General features: G+C 45.1%; 33 pseudogenes; all 33 read right to left on the reverse strand.

The window, feature by feature from the left end:
* Positions 1-24: 24 nt before the first annotated feature.
* LOC148267989 (5S ribosomal RNA) lies at positions 25-143 on the reverse strand (annotated as a pseudogene).
* Positions 144-1,054: 911 nt separating this feature from the next.
* LOC148267990 (5S ribosomal RNA) lies at positions 1,055-1,173 on the reverse strand (annotated as a pseudogene).
* Positions 1,174-1,962: 789 nt separating this feature from the next.
* On the reverse strand, positions 1,963-2,080 carry LOC148267991 (5S ribosomal RNA; annotated as a pseudogene).
* Positions 2,081-3,589: 1,509 nt separating this feature from the next.
* On the reverse strand, positions 3,590-3,708 carry LOC148267992 (5S ribosomal RNA; annotated as a pseudogene).
* A 206-nt stretch (positions 3,709-3,914) lies between these two features.
* Positions 3,915-4,032, reverse strand: LOC148267993 (5S ribosomal RNA; annotated as a pseudogene).
* A 200-nt stretch (positions 4,033-4,232) lies between these two features.
* LOC148267994 (5S ribosomal RNA) lies at positions 4,233-4,351 on the reverse strand (annotated as a pseudogene).
* A 206-nt stretch (positions 4,352-4,557) lies between these two features.
* On the reverse strand, positions 4,558-4,676 carry LOC148267995 (5S ribosomal RNA; annotated as a pseudogene).
* Positions 4,677-4,874: 198 nt separating this feature from the next.
* Positions 4,875-4,993, reverse strand: LOC148267996 (5S ribosomal RNA; annotated as a pseudogene).
* A 530-nt stretch (positions 4,994-5,523) lies between these two features.
* LOC148267997 (5S ribosomal RNA) lies at positions 5,524-5,642 on the reverse strand (annotated as a pseudogene).
* Positions 5,643-6,273: 631 nt separating this feature from the next.
* Positions 6,274-6,392, reverse strand: LOC148267998 (5S ribosomal RNA; annotated as a pseudogene).
* Positions 6,393-6,736: 344 nt separating this feature from the next.
* LOC148267999 (5S ribosomal RNA) lies at positions 6,737-6,862 on the reverse strand (annotated as a pseudogene).
* Positions 6,863-7,638: 776 nt separating this feature from the next.
* LOC148268000 (5S ribosomal RNA) lies at positions 7,639-7,757 on the reverse strand (annotated as a pseudogene).
* Positions 7,758-8,105: 348 nt separating this feature from the next.
* Positions 8,106-8,223, reverse strand: LOC148268001 (5S ribosomal RNA; annotated as a pseudogene).
* Positions 8,224-9,938: 1,715 nt separating this feature from the next.
* On the reverse strand, positions 9,939-10,056 carry LOC148268002 (5S ribosomal RNA; annotated as a pseudogene).
* Positions 10,057-11,353: 1,297 nt separating this feature from the next.
* LOC148268003 (5S ribosomal RNA) lies at positions 11,354-11,472 on the reverse strand (annotated as a pseudogene).
* Positions 11,473-11,674: 202 nt separating this feature from the next.
* On the reverse strand, positions 11,675-11,793 carry LOC148268004 (5S ribosomal RNA; annotated as a pseudogene).
* A 1,465-nt stretch (positions 11,794-13,258) lies between these two features.
* LOC148268005 (5S ribosomal RNA) lies at positions 13,259-13,377 on the reverse strand (annotated as a pseudogene).
* Positions 13,378-13,549: 172 nt separating this feature from the next.
* On the reverse strand, positions 13,550-13,668 carry LOC148268006 (5S ribosomal RNA; annotated as a pseudogene).
* A 206-nt stretch (positions 13,669-13,874) lies between these two features.
* On the reverse strand, positions 13,875-13,993 carry LOC148268007 (5S ribosomal RNA; annotated as a pseudogene).
* A 584-nt stretch (positions 13,994-14,577) lies between these two features.
* Positions 14,578-14,696, reverse strand: LOC148268008 (5S ribosomal RNA; annotated as a pseudogene).
* Positions 14,697-16,852: 2,156 nt separating this feature from the next.
* Positions 16,853-16,970, reverse strand: LOC148268009 (5S ribosomal RNA; annotated as a pseudogene).
* Positions 16,971-17,136: 166 nt separating this feature from the next.
* LOC148268010 (5S ribosomal RNA) lies at positions 17,137-17,255 on the reverse strand (annotated as a pseudogene).
* Positions 17,256-17,461: 206 nt separating this feature from the next.
* LOC148268011 (5S ribosomal RNA) lies at positions 17,462-17,580 on the reverse strand (annotated as a pseudogene).
* A 206-nt stretch (positions 17,581-17,786) lies between these two features.
* Positions 17,787-17,905, reverse strand: LOC148268012 (5S ribosomal RNA; annotated as a pseudogene).
* A 205-nt stretch (positions 17,906-18,110) lies between these two features.
* LOC148268013 (5S ribosomal RNA) lies at positions 18,111-18,229 on the reverse strand (annotated as a pseudogene).
* Positions 18,230-18,759: 530 nt separating this feature from the next.
* Positions 18,760-18,877, reverse strand: LOC148268014 (5S ribosomal RNA; annotated as a pseudogene).
* Positions 18,878-19,083: 206 nt separating this feature from the next.
* On the reverse strand, positions 19,084-19,202 carry LOC148268015 (5S ribosomal RNA; annotated as a pseudogene).
* A 529-nt stretch (positions 19,203-19,731) lies between these two features.
* LOC148268016 (5S ribosomal RNA) lies at positions 19,732-19,847 on the reverse strand (annotated as a pseudogene).
* A 205-nt stretch (positions 19,848-20,052) lies between these two features.
* Positions 20,053-20,170, reverse strand: LOC148268017 (5S ribosomal RNA; annotated as a pseudogene).
* Positions 20,171-21,398: 1,228 nt separating this feature from the next.
* On the reverse strand, positions 21,399-21,517 carry LOC148268018 (5S ribosomal RNA; annotated as a pseudogene).
* Positions 21,518-21,722: 205 nt separating this feature from the next.
* Positions 21,723-21,841, reverse strand: LOC148268019 (5S ribosomal RNA; annotated as a pseudogene).
* A 206-nt stretch (positions 21,842-22,047) lies between these two features.
* On the reverse strand, positions 22,048-22,166 carry LOC148268020 (5S ribosomal RNA; annotated as a pseudogene).
* A 205-nt stretch (positions 22,167-22,371) lies between these two features.
* Positions 22,372-22,490, reverse strand: LOC148268021 (5S ribosomal RNA; annotated as a pseudogene).
* Positions 22,491-23,021: the final 531 nt, after the last annotated feature.

Below are 23,021 nucleotides of genomic sequence, written 5' to 3' on the forward strand. Positions count from 1 at the left end.
TCGAACGACCTATCTACAAAAAAATGGGTGCAACACAAGTACTTCCCAGGAGGTCACCCATCCGAGTACAACTCTCACCCAAGCACACTTAATTGCGGAGTTCTGATGGGATCTAGTGCATTAGTGCTGGTATGACAACACCTATTTTATTTCGCTCTACAAATACATAGACTCTTTCTCCTTCCGTCCCCCTCCTGTTATTTATTTCCTTGTGCGTGCACATTGCACCTCTCATTCTCGTTCTAATATCAAGTAAAATGCCCCGACACCGTGACTCACATTTACGAATAAACCAGCAGACCATAGTTCCAGTCACGTGTAACGTCGAACGATCCATCTGCAAAAAAAATGTGTGCAACACAAGGACTTCCAAGGAGGTCACCCATCCTAGTACTACTCTCGCCCAAACATGCTTAACTGTAGATTATGATGGGATACGATGCATTAGTGCTAGTATGATCCCACCTGTCTTATTCCTCACTTGAAATACATATACCCCATCTCTTTCCCTCCCCCCTCCCATCATTTGTTTTGCACTTTGTAGACACCGCACATCTACTTCTAGTTGTAATATTAAGAAAAATGCCTCGTTGCCTCGACTTACTCCCAGATGAACGGACCACCTGCCGCACCTCTATTTTGCTTGTTCTATTATTTACGATGCTCTTAATGACACTTTTATCACGTAGTGGAGTATAAATGGATGCACGAAAAATATTAAAAAAAATATGGGTGCAACGAGAGGACTTTCCAAGAGGTCACCCATCCTAGTACTACTCTCGCCCAAGAACATTTAATTATAGAGTTCTAATGGGATCTGGTGCATTAGTGCTGGCATGATCGTACCTGTTTCATTCCGCGATGCAAATACATACATTGCTTCTCTTTCTTTGCCCCCTCCCGTCATTTGTTTCCTTGTGCGTGCACACTGTATCTCTCATTCTCGTTGTAATATCAACTAAAATGCCCCGACGCCGTGACTCACATTTGCGAATAAACCAGCGGACTAAAGTTCTAGTCGCGTGTAACGTCGAATGACCCATCTGCAAAAAAATGGGTGCAACACGAGTACTTCCCAGGAGGTCACCCATCTGAGTACAACTCTCACCCAAGCACACTTAACTGCGGAGTTCTGATGGGATCCGGTGGATTAGTGCTGGTATGACCGCACCTGTTTTATTCTGCACTACAAATGCATACACTCCTTCTCTTTTCCTCCCCCTCCCGTCATTTGTTTCTTTTTGCGTGCACACTGCACTCTCTTTTCGTTCTAATATCAAGCGAAATACCAGCACCTCGACTCTCGCCCAGATGAATGGATCACTCACCGTACCTTGTTTTTCATTGTTATACTATGTAAGATACTCGTAATGACACTCTTATCACGTGATGGACTATAAATGAATGCACGGAAAATATTAAGTAAAATTTTTAGGCCCCGGGACTCACACCGGCAGACTATGGCTCCGATCGCACTTAACGTTTAACACACCGTCTACAAAAAGACGGGTTCAACACGAGGACTTTCCAGGAGGTCACCCATCCTAGAACTAATCTCGCCCAAGCACGCTTGACTACAAAGTTCTAATGGGATCCTGTGTATTAGTGTTTGTATGATCGCAACTATCCAATTCCCCACTACAAATACATAGAGCCCTTATACTTCCCTCCCCCCTCCCATCATTTATTTTGCTGTGCGGGCATATCGCATCTCTACTTCTAGTTCTAATATAGAGCAAAATGCCATGTCGCTTCGACTCACGCCCAGAAGAACAGAGGCCCACTATGCCTCTTTTTTCGTTGTTCTACTATGTAAGACTCTCGTAATAAGACTCTTATCACGTGGTGGACTACAAATAAATGCACGTAAAATATTAAGCAAAATGTTTCAACGTCGCTACTCATGCCGGCGGACTGTGGCTCCGATCGAACGTAACGTTTGACGCCCCGTCTGCAAAAAGACGGGTGAAACAAGAGGACTTCCCAAGTGGTAACCCATCCTAGTACTACTCTCGTCCAAGCACGCTTAACTATGGAGTTAGATGGGATCCAGTGTATTAATGCTAGTATGATTGCACCCCTTCCATTTCGCGCTGCAAATACATATACCCCTTATCCTTCCCTCCCCCCACCCGTCATTTTTTTCACTGTGCGTGCACAACGCACCTCTGTTTATAGTTCTAATATCAAGCGAAATACCCCGACACCTCGACTCATGCCAAAAGAAAGGACCACCCGTCGTACCTTATTTTCCTTTATTCTACTATGTAAGATGCTTGTAATGACACTTTTATCACGTGGTAGACTATAAATGAATGCACAAAAAATTTGTAAGCAAAATTTTTCGGCGACACAACTCACGCCAGCGGATTGTGGCTCTGATCACATGTATCATTTTACGCCCCATTTGCAAAAGGACAGTGCAACACAAGGACTTCTCAAGAGGTTACCAATCCTAGTAGTACTCTTGCCCAAGCATGCTTAACTGCATAGTTCGATGGGATCCGGTGAATTAGTGCTGGTATGATCGCACCCCTTCCATTCTGCATTGCAAATACATATACCCCTTCTCCTTTCCTCCCCTCTCCCATCATTTTTTTCGTTGTGCGAGCACACTGCATCTTTGTTACTAGTTCTAATATCAAGTAAAATGCCCCAGCGCCTCGACTTATGCCCAGATTAGAGGACCACCCGCCACACCTTTTTTTTTCTTGTTTTACTATGTAAGATGCTCGTAATGACTCTCTTATCACGTGGTGGACTATAAATGACTACACACAAAAAAGTAAGCAAAATGCCCCAGCGCGGTGACTCACGCCGACAAATGAACCAGCGAACTATGGCTCCGGTCGCGCATAATGTTTGATGCCTTGTCCGCAAAAAGACGGGTGCAACACAAGCACTTCCTAGGAGGTCACTCATCCTAGTACTATTCTCGCCAAAACACGCTTAACTACAAATTATGATGGGATACGATGCATTAATGCTAGTATGATCCCACACGTCCTATTCCTCACTTCAAATACATATACCCCTTCTCTTTTCCTCCCCCCTCCCATCATTTATTTCGCTCTATGTGGACACCACACCTCTACTTCTAGTTGTAATATTAAACAAAATGCGTCGTTTCCTCGACTCACGCCCAGATGAATGGACCGCCTACCGTACCTCTGTTTTACTTGTTCTATTATTTATGATGCTCGTAATGACACTCTTATCACGTGGTAGACTATAAATAGATGCACGAAAAATATTAAAAAAAAGACGGGTGCAACATGAGAACTTCGCAGGAGTCACCCATCCTAGTACTACTCTCGCCCAAGAACAGTTAACTACGGAATTCTAATGGGATCCGGTGCGTTAGTGCTGGCATGATCGCACTTGTTTTATTCCGCGCTGCAAATGCATACAATCCTTTTCCTTCTCTCCCCCCTCCCGTCATTTGTTTCCATGTGCATGCATACTGCACCTCTCATTCTCATTCTAATATCAAGTAAACAGCCCCGACGCCGTGACTCACATTTGCGAATAAACCAGCGGACCATAATTCAAGTCGCGCGTAATGTCGAACGACCCATCTGCAAAAAAATTGGTGTAACATGAGGACTTCCCAGGAGGTCACCCATCCTAGTACTACTCTCACCCAAACACACTTAAATACGGAGTTCTGATGGGATCCGGTGCATTAGTGCTAGTATGTTCACACCTGTTTCATTCTGCACAGCAAATACATACGCTCCTTCTCCTTCCCTCCCCCCTCCCGTCATTTGTTTGCTTGTGCATGCACACTGCACCTCTCCTTCTCGTTCTAATATCAAGTAAAATGCCTTGGCGCCGTGACTCACATTTACAAATAAACCAGAGGACCATAGTTCCAGTCGCGCATAATGTTGAACGACCTATCTATAAAAAAATGGGTGCAACACAAGTACTTCCCAGGAGGTCACCCATCCTAGTATTACTCTCGCATAAAATACTTAACTGCAGAGTTCTGATGGGATCCGGTGTATTATTCCTAGTATGATCGCACCTATTTTATTCTGCGCTGTAAATACATACACTCCTTCCCTCCCCCCTCCTGTCATTTATTTCCTTCTGTGTGGACACTACATCTCTCATTCTCGTTCTAATATCAAGTAAAATGCCTCGGGGCTGTGACTCACATTTGTGAATAAACTAGCAGACCATAGTTCCAGTCGCGCGTAACGTTAAACAACTCATCTGCAAAAAAATTGGTGCAACACGAGGACTTCCTAGGAGGTCACCCATCCTAGTACTACTCTCGCCCAAGCACACTTAACTCCAGAGTTCTGATGGGATCCGGTGCATTAGTGCTGGTATAATTGCACCTGTTTCATTCCGCGCTGCAACTACATACACTCCTTCTCCTTCCCTCCCCTCTCCCGTCATTTATTTCCTTGTGCGTGCACACTGCACTTCTCCTTCTCGTTCTAATATCAAGTAAAATGTCTCGGTGCCGTGACTCACATTTACAAATAAACCAACAGACCATAGTTCCAGTCGCGCGTAACGTTGAAAGACCTATCTACAAAAAAATGAGTGCAACACGAGTACTTCCCAGGAGGTCACCCATCCTAGTATTACTCTCGCGTAAACACACTTAACTGCGGAGTTCTGATGGGATTCGGTCTATTAATCCTAGTATGATCGCACTTGTTTTATTCTGCGCTGTAAATACAGACACTCCTTCCTTTCCCCTCCTGTCATTTGTTTCTTTTTGCATGGACACTACATCTCTCAGTCTCGTTCTAATATCAATTAAAATGCCTCGGGGCTGTGACTCACATTTGTGAATAAACTAGCAGACATAGTTCCAGTCGCGCGTAACATTAAACGACCCATCTGCAAAAAAATTGGTGAAACACGAGGACTTCCTAGGAGGTCACCCATCCTAGTACTACTCTCGCCCAAGCACACTTAACTCCGGAGTTCTGATGGGATCCGGTGCATTAGTGCTGTTATAATTGCACCTATTTCATTCCGCGCTGCAAATACATACACTCCTTCTCCTTCCCTCCCCCCTCCCGTCATTTATTTCCTTGTGCGTGCACACTGCACTTCTCCTTCTCGTTCTAATATCAAGTAAAATGTCTCAGAGCCGTGACTCACATTTACGAATAAATCAGCGGACTAGAGTTCCAATCGCGTGTAACGTCGAACGACCCATCTGTAAAAAAATGGGTGCAACACGAGTACTTCCTAATAGGTCACCCATCCTAGTACTACTCTCGCCCAAGCACGCTTAACTGCAGAGTTTTGATGGCATCCGGTGAATTAGTGGTTGTATGATCGGACTTATTTCATGCCGCGCTGCAAATAAATACATTCCTTCTCCTTCTCTCCTCCCTCCTATCATTTGTTTCCTTAGGCGTGCACACTGCACCTCTGCTTCCCTTTCTAATATCAAGTAAAATACCCCAGTGTCGTGACTCACATTTGCGAATAAACAAGCGAACCATAGTTCAAGTCACGCAAAACGTTGAATGACCCATCTGCAAAAAATGGGTGCAACACGAGTACTTCCCAGAAGGTCAACCATCCTAGTACTACTCTCTCCCAAGCACACTTAACTGCGGAGTTCTGATGGGATCCGGTGAATTAGTGCTCGAATGATCGGACCTGTTTCATTCCACGTTGCAAATACAGATGCTCCTTCTCCTTCCCTCCCCCCTCCCGTCATTTGTTTCCTTGTGGGTGCACACTGCACCTCTGCTTTTCTTTCTAATATCAAGTAAAATACCCCGGCGCCTTAACTCACATTTGCGAATAAACCAGCGGACCATAATTCTAGTTGCGCGTAACATCGAATGCTCCATCTGAAAAAATAGGTGCAACACGAAGACTTCCCAAGAGGTCACCACTCCTAGTACTACACTCGCCCAAGCACATTTAACTGCGGAGTTCTGATGGGATTTGGTGAATTAGTGATGGTATAATAGCACTTGTTTCATTATGCGCTGCAAATACATACACTCCTTCTCCTTCCCTCCCCCTTCCCGTCATTTGTTTCCTTGTGCGTGCACACTGCATCTCTCATTCTCCTTCTAACATGAATGGATCGCCCGCCGCTTCTCCTTTTTTTTTGTTGTACTATTTAAGATGCTCGTAATGACTCTCTCATCACGTGATGGGCTTTAATTGAATGTTAAAAAATATTAAGAAAAATGCTCTGGTACTGCTCACATTTACAAATGAACCGACGGACCATCGCTACGGTCCAATTTAATGTTTAACGTCCCATCTACAGAAAGAAGGGAGCAACACGAGAACTTCCCAAGAGATCACCCATCCTAGTACTACTCTCGCCCAAGCACGCTTAACTACGGAGTTCAGGATGGATCCGCTGAACTAGTGCTGGTATGATCGCACACGTTCTAGTTTGCGCCACAAGTACATATACCCATTCTCCTTCCCTCTCCCCTCCTGTCATTTGTTTCGTTGTGCGTGCACCTCACCTTTCCATCTAATTCTAATATCAAGTGAAATACCCCAGCTCCTCGACTCATGCTCATATGAACGGATAGCGCCGCACCTCATTTTTTGTTGTTCTACTATGTAATATGCTCGCAGACACTCTTATCACGTGATGGGCTTTAATTGAATGTGCAAAAAATATTAAACAAAATGCCCCGGCGCCGTGACTCACATTTGTGAATAAACCGTTGGACCGTCGCTCCGCTCCCGCGTAATGTTTAATGCCCAGTCTGAAAAAAGAAGAATGCAACACGAGAGTCGAGAGCTTCCCAGGAGGTAACCCATCCTAGTACTACTCTCGCCCAAGCACGCATAACTGCAGAGTTCTGATGGGATCTGGTGAACTAGTGCTGGTATGATCACACCCTTTCTTGTTTGCGCTGCAAATACATATGCCCCTTCTCCTTCCCTTTCCCCTTCCGTCATTTGATTCGCTGTGCGCGCACCTCACCTCTTCTTCTAGTTATAATATGAAGCGAAATACCCTGGTGCCTCAACTCATGCCCATATGAATGGATCGCCCCACCGCACCTCGTTTTTTGTTGTTATATTATGTAAGGTGCTCGCAATGACATTCTTATCACGTTATTAGTTTTGATTGAATGTGCAAAAAATATTAAGCAAAATGCCTTGGTAGACCGTCGCTCTGGTCTCGCGTAACATTTAATGCCCCATCTGTAGAAAGAAGGGTGCAATATGAGAACTTCCCAGAAGGTCACACATCCTAGTACTACTCTCGCACAAGAACGCTTGACTGCGGAGTTCTGATGTGATCCGGTGAACTAGTGTTGGTATGATTGCAATCGTTTTGGTTTGCGTCGCAAATACATATACCCCTTCCCCTTCCCTATCCCTTCCCATCATTTATTTCGCTGTGCGCGCAACTCACCTCTGCTTGTAGTTCTAATATCGAGTGAAATGCCCCAGCGCCTCGACTCATGTCTATATGAAACACCCGCCGCACCTCCTTTTTCATTATTCTACTATGTAAGATGCTCGCAATGACACTCTCAACACGTGATGGGCTTTAATTGAATGCACAAAAAAGCAAAATGTCTTGGCACCGTGACTCACATTTGTGACTGAACTGCCGTACTGTCGCTCTGGTCCCGCGTAATATTTAATGCCCCGTCTACAAAAAAAGGGGTGCAACACGAGTACTTCCCAAGAGGTCACCCATCCTAGTACTACTCTCGCCCAAGCACGCTTGACTGCGGAGTTCTGATGGGATCCAGTGAACTAGTACTGTTATGATCGCACCCCTTCTAATTTGCACCGCAAAGACATATACCACTTCTCCCTCCCTCTCCCTTCTCGTCATTTGTTTCGCTGTGCGCACAACTCACCTTTGCTTCTAGTTCTAATATCGAGCGAAATGCCTTGCCACCTCGACTGATGCCTATATGAATGGATCCCCCGCCGCACCACATTTTTTGTTGTTCTACTATTTAAGATGCTCGCAATGACACTCTCATCACTTGATGGGCTTTAATTGAATGCACAAAAAGTATTAAGCAAAATGCCCTAGCACCGTGACTCACGTTTGCGAATGAACAGGCAGATTGTCACTCCAGTCCTACGTAACATTTAATGCCTCGTTTGGAAAAAAAAGGGTGCAACACGAGTGCTTCCCAAAAGGTCACCCATCGTAGAACTACTCTCGCCCAAGCACGCTTAACTGTAGAGTTCTGATGGATTCCGTGAACTAGTGCTGATATGATCGCAACCCTTCTAATTTGTGCCGCAAAGACATATATCCCTTCTCCTTCCCTCTCCCTTCCCGTCATTTGTTTTGCTGTTCGCGCAACACACCTCTGCTTCTAGTTCTAATATCAAGTGAAATGCCTCAGCGCCTCGACTCATGTCTATATGAACGGAACACCTGCCGCACCTCCTTTTTTATTGTTCTACTATGTAAGATGCTCGTAATAATAATCTTATCATGTGGTGGGCTATAATTGAATGCACGAATAATATTAAGCAAAATGCTCCAGCGCCGTGACTCACGTTTGCGAATTAACCGACGATTGTCGCTCTAGTCCTGCGTAACATTTAACGTCTGATCTGCAAAAAGAAGGGTACAACATGAGAACTTCCTAGGAGATCACCCATCCTAGTACTACTCTCGCCCAATGATGATTAACTACGAAGTTCAATGGGATCCAATGCATTAGTGCTGGTATGATCGCACCCCTTCCATTCCGCTCTGCAAATACATATACCACTTCTCCTTCCCTCTCCCCTCTCATCATTTATTTTGTTGTGCGCGCACACTGCACCTCTGTTTCTAGTTCTAATATCAAGTGAAATGCTAAGGCTTCTCGACTCATGCCCAGATGAACAGACCGCCCGCCATAACTCTATTTTCATTGTTCTACTATGTAAGATAATCGTAATGATATTCTTATCTCGTGATGGACTATAAATGAATGCATGAAAAATATTAAGCAAAATGTCCCAATGCCGCGACTCACACTGGTGGACTGTTGCTCCGGTCACGCATAACATTTAATGCCCCATCCCTAAAAAGACAGGTGGAACATGAGTACTTCGCAGGAGGTCACCTATCCTAATACTGGTTTCACAAGAGCATGCTTAACTACGGTGTTCGACAGGATCCGATGCATTAGTGATGGTATGATCGCACCCCTTCCATTTCGTTCTGCAAATACATATACCCCTTCTCCTTCCCTCCCCTCTCCCGTCATCTGTTTCGTTGTGCATGCACACTACACCTCTGTTTCTAGTTCTAATATCAAGCGAAATGTTCGAGCACCTCGACTCACGCCCAGATGAATGGATCGCCTGCTGTACCTCATTTTTCATTGTTATACTATGTAAGATACTCGTAATGACACTCTTATCATGTGGTGGACTATAAATGAATGCACGAAAAATATTAAGCAAAATTTTCAGGCCCCACGACTCACACTGGCAGATTGTGGCTCTAATCACACTTAGCATTTGACACCCCGTCTACAATAAGATGGGTTCAACTCGAGGACTTTTTCAAGAGGTCACCCATCCTAGAACTAATCTCGCCCAAGCACGCTTGACTACAGAGTTATGATGGAATCCTATGATTAGTGTTTGTATGATCACAACTGTCCCATTCCCTACTGCAAATACATATAGCCCTTCTCATTCCCTCGCCCCTCCCATCATTTATTTCGTTATGCGGGCATACCGCCTCTCTGCTTCTAGTTCTAATAAAGAGAGAAATGCCATGTTGCTTCGACTCACGCCCAGAAGAACGTAGGCCCACTGCACCTCTTTTTTTGTTGTTTTACTATGTAAGACTCTCATAATGAGACTCTTATCACGTGGTGGACTACAAATAAATGCACGTAAAATATTAAGCAAAATGTTTCAACGTCGCTACTCATGCTGGCGGACTGTGGCTCTGATCGTGCGTAATGTTTGACGCCCCATCTGCAAAAAGAAGGGTGCAACAAGAGAACTTCCCAGGAGGTCACCCATCCTAGTACTACCCTAGTCTAAGTATGCTTAACTACGAAGTTCGATGGGATCCAGTGTATTAATGCTAGTATGATTGCACCCCTTCCATTCTGCGATGCAAATATATATACTCTTTCCCTCCCCCACCCGTCATTTTTTTCACTGTACCCGCACACCGCACCTCTATTTATAGTTCTAATATCAAGCAAAATGTCCCGACACCTCGACTCACGTCAGAAGAAAGGACTGCCCACTGTACCTCATTTTTCTTTATTCTACTATGTAAGATGCTCGTAATGACACTCTTATCATGTGGTAGACTATAAATGAATGCACGAAAAAATAGTAAGCAAAATTTTCTGGCGACGCGACTCACGCCAGCGGATTGTGGCTCCGATCACATGTATCTTTTTACGTCCCGTTTGCAAAAAGACAGTTCAACACGAGAACTTCTGAGGAGGTTACCGATCCTAGTACTACTATATCCTAAGAATGCTTAACTGCATAGTTCGATGGGCTTCGGTGCATTAGTGCTGGTATGATCGCACCCCTTCCATTCCACATTGCAAATACATATACCCCTTCTCCCTTCCTCCCCTCTCCCTTCATTTTTTTAGCTGTGCGCGCACACTGCATCTCTGTTTCTAGTTCTAATATAAAGTAAAATGCCCCAGCGCCTTGACTTATGCCCAGATTAAAGGACAACCCGCCACACCTTTTTTTTCGTTGTTCTACTATATAAGATGCTTGTAATGACTCTTTTATCACGTGGTGGACTATAAATGAGTCCACACAAAAAAGTAAGTAAAATGCCCCAGCACGGTGACTCATGCCGGTAAATGAACCACTTTCCCTCCCCCCTCCCTTCATTTATTTTGCTCTATGTGGACACCGCACCTCTACTTCTAGTTGTAATAGCAAGCAAAATGCCCTATTGCCTTGACTCACACCTAGATGAACGGACCGCCCGCCGCACCTCTGTTTTGCTTGTTCTCTTATTTACGATTCTCTTAGTGACACACTTATCACGTGGTGAACTATAAATGGATGCACTAAAAATATTAAAAAAAAGACGGGTGAGACACGAGGACTTCCTAGGAGGTCACCTATTCTAATACTACTCTCACCCAAGCACACCTAACTGCGGAGTTCTAATGGCATCAGGTGCATTAGTGCTGGTATGGTCGCACCTGTTTCATTTTGCGCTCCAAATACATACACTCTTTCTCTTTCCCTCCCCCTTCCCGTCATTTGTTTCCTTGTGTGTGCACACTACACCTCTCATTCTCCTTCTAATATCAAGTAAAATACTCCGGCACCGTGACTCACATTTGCGAATAAACCAGTGGACTATAGTTCTAGTCACTCGTGATGTCGAACGACCCATCTGCAAAAAAAAAGGGTACAACACGAGTGCTTCCCAGGAGGTCACCCATCCTAGTACTACTTTCGCCAAAGCACACTTAAATACGGAGTTCTGATGGGATCTGATGCATTAGTGCTAGTATGATAGCACCTGTTTCATTCTGCGCTATAAATACATACACTCCTCCTTCTCTCCCCCCTCCCATCATTTCTTTCCTTGTGCGTGCATACTGCAACTCTCTTATCGTTCTAATAACTAGTAAAATACCTCAGCACCGTGACTCTTATTTGCGAATAAACTAGCGGACCATAGTTCTAGTCGCGCGTAACGTCGAACGACCAATCTGCAAAAAAATGGGTACAACACAAGTACTTCCCAAAAGGTCACCCATCCTAGTACTACTCTCGCCTAAACACAATTAACTGCGGAGTTCTGATGGGATCCGGTGCATTAGTGCTTGCATGATCACACCTGTTTTATTCCGCGCTGCAAATACATACACTCCTTCTCCTTCCTTCCACCCTCCCGTCATTTGTTTCCTTGTGCGTGCACACTGCACCTCTCATCCTTGTTCTAATATCAAGTGAAATGACTCGGCACCGTGACTCACATTTGCGAATAAACTAGCGAACCATAGTTCCAGTCGCGCATAACGTTGAACGCTCCATCTGAAAAAAATAGTTGAAATATAAGGACTTCCCAAGCACATTTAATTGCGGAGTTCTGATGGGATCTGGCGAATTAGTGATGGTATGATGACACCTATTTTATTCTGCACTGCAAATACATACACTCCTTCTCCTTCCCTCCCCCCTCTCATCATTTGTTTCCTTGTGCATGCACACTGCACCTCTCCTTCTCCTTCTAATATCAAACAAAATGCCCCAGTGCTGTGACTCACAATATGCGAATATACAAATGGACCATAGTTCCAGTCGCGCGTAACATCGAACAACCCATGTGCAAAAAAAGGCTGCAACATGAGGACTTCCCAGGAGGTCACCACTCCTAGTACTACACTCGCCCAAGCACATTTAACTGTGGAGTTCTAATGGGATCCGGTGAAATAGTGATGGTATAATGGCACCTGTTTTATTCCGCACTGCAAATACATACACTCCTTCTCCTTCCCTCCCCACTCCTGTCATTTGTTTCCTTGTGTGCACTACACCTCTACTTCTCATTCTAATATCAAGTAAAATGCCCCAGCGCTGTGACTCACATTAGTGAATAAACCAGCGGACCATAGTTCCAGTCGTGCGTAACGTCGAATGACCAATCTGTAAAAAAATGGGTGCAATACGAGGATTTCTGAGGAAGTCATCCATCCTAGTACTACTCTCGCCAAAGCAAACTTGACTGCAAAGTTCTGATGGGATCCAATGCATTAGCGTTGTTATGATCGCACTTGTTTCATTCCCCACTGCAAATACATACACTCCTTCTCCTTCCCTCCCCCTCCCGTCATTTGTTTCCTTCTGCGTGCAGATTGCACCTTTCATTCTCGTTCTAATATCAAGTAAAATGTCTCGGCACCGTGACTCACATTTGCGAATAAACCACGACCATAGTTCCAGTCGCACGTAACGTCGAACGACCAATCTACAAAAAAATGGGTACAACATGAGAACTTCCTAGGAGGTCACCACACCTAGTACTACACTCGCTCAAGCACATTTAACTGCAGAGTTTTGATTGAATCCGGTTAATTAGTGATGGTATAATGGCACCTGTTTCATTGTGCACTGCAATTACATACACTCTTTCTCCTTCTTTCCACCATCCTGTCATTTGTTTCCTTATGCGTGCATAATGTACCTCTCTTTCTCCTTCTAATATCAAGTAAAATGCCCCGGCACCATGACCCACATTTGTGAATAAACTAGTGGACCAAAGTTCCAGTCGCACATAATGTCGAGCCACCCATCTGCAAAAAAAAGGGTGCAACACGAGTACTTCCGAGGAGGTCACCCATCCTAATACTACTCTCGCCCAAGCTCACTTAAATGCGAAGTTCTGATTGGATCCGGTGCATTAGTGCTGGTATGATAGCACCTGTTTCATTCCGCGCTGCAAATACATCCCCACCTTTCGTCATTTGTTTCCTTGTGCGTGCACACTGCACCTCTCCAAGTAAAATGCCTCGGTCTCGTGACTCACATTTGTGAATATACTAGTGGACCATAGTTGTAGTTGCGTGTAACATCGAACAACCTATCTGCAAAAAAATGGGTGCAACACGAGTACTTCACAAGAGGACACCCATCCTAGTACTACTCTCGGCTAAACACACTTAATTGCGGAGTTCTGATGGGATCCGGTGCATTAGTCCTAGCATGATCGCACCTGTTTTATTCTGTGCTGCAAATACATACACTCTTTTTCCTTCCCTCCCGCCTCTCGTCATTTGTTTCCTTGTGCGTGCATAGTGCACCTCTCCTTCTCGTTGTAATATCAACTAAAATGTCCCGGCACTGTGACTCACATTTGCGAATAAACCAGCAGACCATAGTTCTAGTCGCACGTAACGTCGAACGACCCATCTACAAAAAAATGGGTGCAACACGACTATTTCCCAGGAGGTCACCCATCCGAGTATAACTCTTACCCAAGCACACTTAACTGCAGAGTTCTGATGGGATCCGGTGCATTAGTGCTGGTATAACCGCACTTGTTTTATTTCGCGCTACAAATACATACTCCATCTCCTTCCCTCCCCCCGTCCGTCATTTGTTTCCTTGTGCGTACAAACTGCACATCTCCTTATCGTTCTAATATCAAGTGAAATACCCCGACACCGTGACTCACATTTATGAATAAACCAGCAGACCATAGTTCCAATCACGTGTAACGTCTAACGACCCATCTGCAAAGAAATGTGTGCAACACGAGGACTTCAAAGAAGGCCACCAATCCTAGTACTACTCTCGCCCAAACATGCTTAACTGCAGATTATGATGGGATACGATGCATTAGTGCTAGTATGATCCCACTCGTCCTATTCCTCCCTTGAAATGCATACACCCCTTCTTTTTCCCTCCCCCCTCCCATCATTTGTTTCGCACTTTGTAGACGCCGCACATCTACTTCTAGTTGTAATATCAAGCAAAATGCCTCGTTGCCTCGACTTACTCCCAGATGAATGGACCGCCCGCTGCACCTCTGTTTTGCTTATTCTATTATTTACGATGCTCGTACTGACACTTTTATCATGTAGTGGAGTATAAATGGATGCACAAAAAATATTAAGAAAAATACGGGTGCAACACGAGAACTTCCCAAGAGGTCACCCATCCTAGTACTACTCTTGCCCAAGAACAATTAACTATGGAGTTCTAATGGGATCTGGTGCATTAGTGCTGGCATGATCGCACCTACTTTATTCTGCGCTGCAAATACATACACTCCATCTCCTTCCCTTCCCCCTCCCGTCATTTGTTTCCTTGTGCGTGCACACTGCACCTCACCTTCTCATTGTAATATTAAGTTAATTGCCCCGGCGCCGTGACTCACATTTGCGAATAAACAAGCGGACCATAGTTCAAGTCACACATAATGTCGAACGACCCATCTGCAAAAAAATAGTTTCAACACGAGGACATCCCAGGAGGTCACCCATTCGAGTACTACTCTCGCCAGAGCACACTTAACTGCGGAGTTCTGATGGAATCCGGTGCATTAGTGCTAGTATAATGCCACCTGTTTCATTCTGCGATGCAAATATATACACTCCTTCTCCTTCCCTCCCCCCTCCCATCATTTGTTTCATTGTGTGTGCACACTGCACCTCTCCTTCTCGTTCTAATATCAAGTAAAATGCTCCGGCGCCGTGACTCACATTTGCGAATAAACAAGTGGACCATAGTTCCAGTCGTGCGTAACATCAAACGCCCCATCTGAAAGAAATAGGTGCAACACAAAGACTTCCCAGTAGGTCACCAATCCTAGTACTACACTCGCCCAAGCAAATTTAACTACGGAATTCTGATGGGATCTGATGAATTAGTGATGGTATAATGCCACCTATTTCATTCTGCGGTGCAAATACATACACTCCTTCTCCTTCCCTCCCCCTTCCCGTCATTTGTTTCCTTGTGCGTGTACACTGCACCTCTCCTTCTCGTTCTAATATCAAGTAATATACCCCGGCGCAGTGACTCACATTTGCGAATAAACCAGCGGACCATAGTTCCAGTCGCCCAAAACATCGAACGACCCATCAGCAAAAAAATTGGTCTAACACGAGGACTTCCCAGGTGGTCACCCATCCTAGTACAACTCTCACCCAAGCACACTTAACTACAGAGTTCTAATGGGATCCAGTGCATTAGTGTTGGTAAGATGGCACTTGTTTCATTCCGCGCTGCAAATACATACACTCCTTCCCTTCCCTCCCCCCTCCGGTCATTTGTTTCATTGTGCCTGCACACTGCACCTCTCCTTCTCGTTCTAGTATCAAGTAAAATGCTCCGGCGCCGTGACACACATTTGCGAATAAACAAGCGGACCATAGTTCCAGTGGCGCGTAACATCGAACGCCCCATCTGAAAAAAATAGGTGCAACACAAGGACTTCCCAGTAGATCACCACTCCTAGTACTTCACTCGCCCAAGCAAATTTTACTTCGAAATTCTGATGGGATCCGGTGAATTAGTGATGGTATAATGGCACCTTTTTTATTTTGCGCTGTAAATACATACACTCCTTCTCCTTCCTTCCCCCCTCCCGTCATTTGTTTCCTTGTGCGTGCACACTGCACCTCTCATTCTCTTTATAATATCAAATAAAATGCTCCGGTGCCGTGACTCACATTTGCGAATAAACCAGCAGACCATAGTTCCAGTTACGCGTAACATCGAGCGACCTATCTGTAAAAAAATAGGTGCAACACGAGTACTTTCGAGGAGGTCACCCATCCTAGTACTACTTTTGCCCAAGCACACTTTAATGCGTAGTTCTATTGGGATCCGGTGCATTAGTACTGGTATGATCGCACCTGTTTCATTCCGCGCTGCAAATACATACACTCCTTCTCCTTTCCTCCCCCCTCTCGTCATTTGTTTCTTTGTGCGTGCACACTGCAAATCTCCTTCTCCTTCTAATACCAAGTAAAATGCCTCGGCGCCGTGACTCATATTTGTAAATAAACCAGCGGACCATAGATTCAATCGCGCGTAACGTCGAATGACCCATCTGTAAAAAAATGGGTGCAACACTGGGACTTCCCAGGAGGTCACCATTCCTAGTACTACACTCGCCCAAGCACATTTAAGTGCGGAGTTCTGATGGGATCCGGTGAATTAGTGATGGTATAATGGCACCTGTTTCATTCCACGCTGCTAATACATACACTCCTTCTCCATCCCCCCCCCCTTTTCCTGTCATTTGTTTCCTTGTGCGTACACACTACACCTCTTCTTCTCATTCTAATATTAAGTAAAATGCCCCAGCGCCGTGACTCACATTTGCAAATAAACCAGCGGAGCATAGTACCAGTCGCGCGTAACATCGAACGACCCATCTGCAAAAAAATTGTTGCAACACGAGGACTTCCCAAGAGGTCACCCATCCTAGTACTACTCTCGCCCAAGCATACTTAACTACGGAATTATGATGGGATCCAGTGCATTTGTGCTGTTATGATCACACATCTTTTATTTCGCGCTGCAAATAAATACACTCCTCCTTCCCTCCCCCCTCCCGTCATATGTTTCCTTGTGCGTGTACACTGTACCTCTCCTTCTCGTTCTAATATCAAGTAAAATGCCCCGGCGTCGTTCTCACGCATAACATTGAATGACCCATCTGCCAAACTATTGTTGCAACACGAGGACTTCCCAAGAGGTCACCACTCCTAGTACTACACTCGCCCTAGCACATTTAACTGCGGAGTTCTAATGGGATCCGGTGCGTTAGTGCTTGTACGATTGCACCTGTTTCATTCCACGCTGCAAATACATACACTCCTTCTCCTTCCCTCCCTCTTCCTGTCATTTTTTTCCTTGTGCATGCACATTGCAACTCTCCTTCTCGTTCTAATATCAAGTAAATTGCCCTGGTGCAGTGATTCACATGTGGGAATAAACCAGGGGATCATAGTTCCAGTCGCGCGTAACATCGAACAACCCATTTGCAAAAAAATGGGTGCAACACGAGAACTTCCCAGGAGGACACCCATCCTAGTACTACACTCGCCCAAGCATAGTTAACTGCGGAGTTCTGATGGGATCCGGTGCATTAGTCCTGATATGATCGCACCTGTTTCATTCTGCCCTGCAATTAAATACACTCCTTCTCTTTCCCTCCCCCCTCCCGTCATTTGTTTCCTTATGCGTGCACACTGCACCTCTGCTTTTTGTTCAAATATCAAGTAAAATTCCTCGGCGCCGTGACTCACATTTGTCAATAAACCAGTGAACCATAGTTCAAGTCTAGCGAAACATCGAACGCCCCATCTGAAAAAAAATTTATGCAACACAAGGACTTCCCAAGAGGTAACCACTCCTAGTACTACACTCACCCGAGCACATTTAACTCTGGAGTTCTGATGGGATCCGGTGCATTAGTGCTGGTATGATCGCATATGTTTGCCTCCGCGCTGTAAATACATACACTCCTTCTCCTTCCCTCCCCCCTCCCGTAATTTGTTTCCATGGGCATGCAAACTGCACCTCTCATTCTCACTCTAATATCAAGTAAAATGCCCTGCCACGTGACTCACATTTGCGAATAAACTAGCGGACCATAGTTCCAGTCGCGCGTAACATCGAATGATCCATCTGAAAAAATATGAGTGGAACACGAGGACTTCCCAGGAGGTCACACACCCTAGTACTACTCTCGCCCAAGCATACTTAACTGGGGAGTTCTGATGGGATCTAGTGCATTAGTGCTAGTATGATCGCACTAGTTTCATTTAGCGATGCAAATACATACACTCCTTCTCCCTCCCTCCCCCCTCCCGTCATTTATTTCCTTGTGCGTGCACACTGCACCTCTCCTTCTCATTATAATATCAAGTAAAATGCCCCAGTTCCATGACTCACATTTACAAATAAACCAACAGATCATAGTTCCAGTCACGCGGAACGTCAAATGCCCCATCTGAAAAAATTAGGTGTAACATGAGTACTTCCCAAGAGGTCACCAACTCAGGTACTACTCTTGCCCAAGCACACTTAACTACGGAGTTCTGATGGGATCTAGTGCATTAGTGATGGTTTGATGGCACCTGTTTCATTTCGCGCTACAAATACATACATTCCTTCTTCTTCTCTCCCCCCTCCCTTCATTTATTTTCTTGTGCGTGCACACTGCACCTCTCATTCTCCTTCTAATATCAAATAAAATGCCTCGGCACCGTGACTCACATTTGTGAATATACTAGCGGACTATAGTTCCAGTCGCGTATAACGTCGAACGACCTATCTGCAAAACAATGGGTGCAATACGAGTACTTCCCAAGAGGTCACCCATCCTAGTACTACCCTCGCCCAAACACACTAACTGCGGAGTTCTGATGGGATCCGGTGCATTAGTCTTAGTATGATCACACCTATTTTATTCTACGCTGTAAATACATACACTCCTTCTCCTTCCCTCCCCCCTTCTGTCATTTGTTTCCTTGTGCATGCACAATCCACCTCTCCTTCTCGTTCTAATATCAACTAAAATATCTCGGCGTAGTGGCTCACATTTGCGAATAAACTAATGGATCATAGTTCTAGTCGCGCATGATGTCGGATGACCCATCTGTAAAAAAATGGGTGCAACGCAAGTACTTCCCAAGAGGCCACCCATCCGAGTACAACTCTTGCCTAAACACACATAACTGCGGAGTTCTGATGGGATCCGGTTTATTAGTCCTAGTATGATCGCACTTGTTTTATTCTGCGCTGCAAATACATACACTCGATCTCCTTCCCTCCCCCCTCTCGTCATTTGTTTCCTTGTGCGTGCACACTACACCTCTCATTCTCATTCCAATATCAACTAAAATGCCCCGGCGCCATGATCACATTTGGGAATAAACCAGCGGACTATAGTTCCAGTTGCGCGTACCGTCGAATGACCCATCTGTAAAAAAATGAGTGCAACATAAGGAATTCCCAGGAGACCACCCATCCTAGTACTACTCTTGCCCAAGCACACTTAACTGCGGAGTTATAATGAGATCCTGTGCATTAGTTATGGTATGATCGCACCTGTTTTATTCCGCGCTGCAAATACATACAGTCCTTCTACTTCCCTCCCCCCTCCTGTCATTTGTTTCCCTGTGCGTGCACACTGCACCTTTCATTCTCGTTCTAATATCAACTAAAAAACCCCAGTGCCGTGATCATACTTGCGAATAAACCAGCAGACCATAGTTCCAGTCGCACATAACGTCGAACGAGCCATCTGCACAAAAATGGGTGCAACACGAGGACCCAGGAGGTCACCCATCCTAGTACTACTCTCGCCCAAGCAAACTTAACTGCAGAGTTATAATGAGATCTGGTGCATTAGTGCTGGTATGATCGCACCTGTTTTATTCCGCGCTCCAAATACATATACTCCTTCTCTTCCCTCATCCCTCCTGTCATTTGTTTCCTTGTGCGTGCACACTTCACCTCACCTTCTCCTTCAAATATTAAGTAAAATGCCCCGACGCCGTGACTTATATTTGTGAATAAACCAGCGGACCATAGTTCCAGTCGCGCGTAACATTGAACGACCTATCTGCACAAAAATGGGTGCAACACGAGGACTTCTAAGAGGTCACCCATCCTAGTACTACTCTCGCACAAGCATACTTAACTGCGGAGTTCTGATGGGATCCGGTGCATTAGTGTTGATATGATCGCACCTGTTTGCTTCCACGCGGCAAATACATACACTCATTCTCCTTCCCTCCCCCCTCCCGTCATTTGTTTCCTTGTGCGTGCACACTGCACTTTTCTTTCTTGTTCTAATATCACTTAAAATGCCCCCCCGCCGTGAATTACATTCGCGTATAAACCAGAGGACCATAGTTCCAGTCGCGCGAAATGTGGAACGACCCATCTGAAAAAAAATGAGTGCAACACAAGAACTTCCCAGGAGGTCACCCATCTGAGAACTACTCTCGCCCAAGCACACTTAACACGAGGACTTCCTAGGAGGTCACCCATCCTAGTACTACTTACGCCCAAGCATACTAAACTGCTAAGTTCTGATGGGATCCGGTGCATTAGTGCTGCTATGATCGCACATCTTTCATTCTGCGTTGCAAATACATACACTCGTTCTCCTTCCCTCCGCCCTTTGTTTCCTTGTGTGTGCACATTCCACCTCTCATTCTCGTACTAATATCAAGAAAAATGCCCCAGCACCGTGACTCACATTTGCAAATAAACTAGCGGACTAAAGCTCCAGTCCCGCATAACATCGAACGACCTATCTGTAAGAAAATAGGTGCAACACGAGTACTTCCTAAGAGGTCACCCATCCTAGTACTACTCTCGTCCAAACACACTTAACTGTAGAGTTCGGATGGGATAGGATGCATTAGTCCCAGCATGATCTCACCTGTTTTATTATGCGCTGCAAATATATACACTCCTTCTCCTTCCCTCCCCCCTCCTGTCATTTGTTTCCTTGTGCATGCACATTGCACCTCTCCTTCTCGTTCTAATATTGACTAAAATGCCCCAGCGCCGTGACTCACATTTGCAAATAAACCAGCGGATAATAGTTCCAGTCGCGCATAATGTCGAACGACCCATTTGTAAAAAAGTCACAACACGACGACTTCCAGGAGGTCACCCATCCTAGTACTACTATCGCTCAAGTATACTTAACTGCGGAGTTCTAATAGGATCCGGTGCATTATTGCTGCTATGATCGCACATCTTTCATTCTGCGTTGCAAATACATATACTCCTTCTCTTTCCCTCCCCCCTCCCGTCATTTGTTTCCTTATGCGTACGCACTACACCTCGCATTCTCGTTCTAATATTAAGTAAAATGCCCTGACACCGTGACTCACTTATGCGAATAAACCAGCGGACCATAGTTTCAGTTGCGCATAACGTCGAACGACCTATCTCCAAAAAAATAGGTGCAACACGAGTACTTCACAGGAGGTCACCCATCCTATTACTAGTCTCGCCCAAACACACTTAACTACGGAGTTTTGATGGGATCCGGTGCATTACTCCTAGTATGATCTCACCTGTTTTATTTTGAGCTGCAAATACATACACTCCTTCTCCTTCCGTTCCCCTCCCGTCATTTGTTTCCTTATGCGTGCACACTGCACCTCTCTTTCTCGTTCTAATATTGACTAAAATGCCCCGGCGTCGTGATTCACATTTGCGAAAAAACCAACGGACCATAGATCTAGTCGGGCGTAACGTCGAATGATTCATCTGCAAAAAAATGGGTGCAACATGAGTACTTCCCAAGATGTCACCCATCCAAGTACAACTCTCGCACAAGCACACTTAACTGCGGAATTCGAATGGGATCTGGTGCATTAGTGCTGATATGATCGCACCTGTTTTATTCCGCGCTGTAGATACATACACTCCTTCTTCTTCCCTCCCTCCTCCCGTCATTTGTTTCCTTGTTCGTGAACACTGCACCTCTCCTTCACGTTCTAATATCAAGTAACATGCCTCGGCCCCGTGACTCACATTTGTGAATAAACTAGTGGAACATAATTTTAGTCGCGCGTAACGTCGAACGACCTATCTGCAAAACAATGGGTGCAACACGATGACTTCCCAAGAGGTCACCCATCCTAGTACTACTTTCGCCCAAGCACATTTAAATACGGAGTACTTATGGGATCCGGTGCATTAGTGCTGGTATGATCGCACCTGTTTCATTTCGCATTACAAATACATACACTCCTTCTCCTTCCCACCCCCTCCCGTCATTTGTTTCTTTGTGCGTGCACACTGCACCTCTCCTTCTCGTTCTAATATCAAGTGAATTGCCCGGGCACCGTGACTAACATTTCCAAATAAACCCGCAAACCATAGTTCTATCCGCGTGTAACATCGAACGACCCATCTGCAAAAAAATAGGTGCAACACGAGAACTTCCCAAGAGGTCACCCATCCTAGTAGTACTCTCGCCCAAGCACACTTAACTGCGGAGTTCTAATTGGATCCGGCGCATTAGTGCTGGTATGATGGCACATCTTTTATTTTGCGCTGCATATACATACACATGCGATCATACAAGCACTAATGCACCAGATTCTATCAGAACTCCGCAGTTAAGTGTGCTTGGGTGAGAGTAGTACTAGGATGGGTGACCTTTTGGGAAGTCCTTGTGCTTCACCCAAATTTTTACAAATTTGTTGTTCGACGTTATGTGCGACCAGAATTATGGTCCGCTGGTTTATTCCCAAATGTGAGTCACAGTGTCGAGACATTTTACTTGATAGTAGAACGAGAAGAAGAGGTGCAGTGTGCACGCACAAGGAAACAAATGACGAGAGGGAGGAGGGAAGGAGAATCAGTGTATGTAATTGCAGCGCATAATAAAATAGGTTCGATCATACCAGCATTAATGCACCGGATCCCATTAGAATTTTGCAGCTAAATGTGCTTTGGCGAGAGTAGTACTAAGATGGGTGACCTCCTGGAAAGTTCTCATGCTTCACCTAATATTTTGTACATGAATCGTTCAACGTTAGGCACGACTGGAACTATAGTTCGCTTATTTA

Source organism: Carica papaya, chromosome 3 (assembly GCF_054855325.1).
Source record: "Carica papaya isolate Zhongbai chromosome 3, ASM5485532v1, whole genome shotgun sequence".
NCBI lineage: Eukaryota > Viridiplantae > Streptophyta > Magnoliopsida > Brassicales > Caricaceae > Carica > Carica papaya.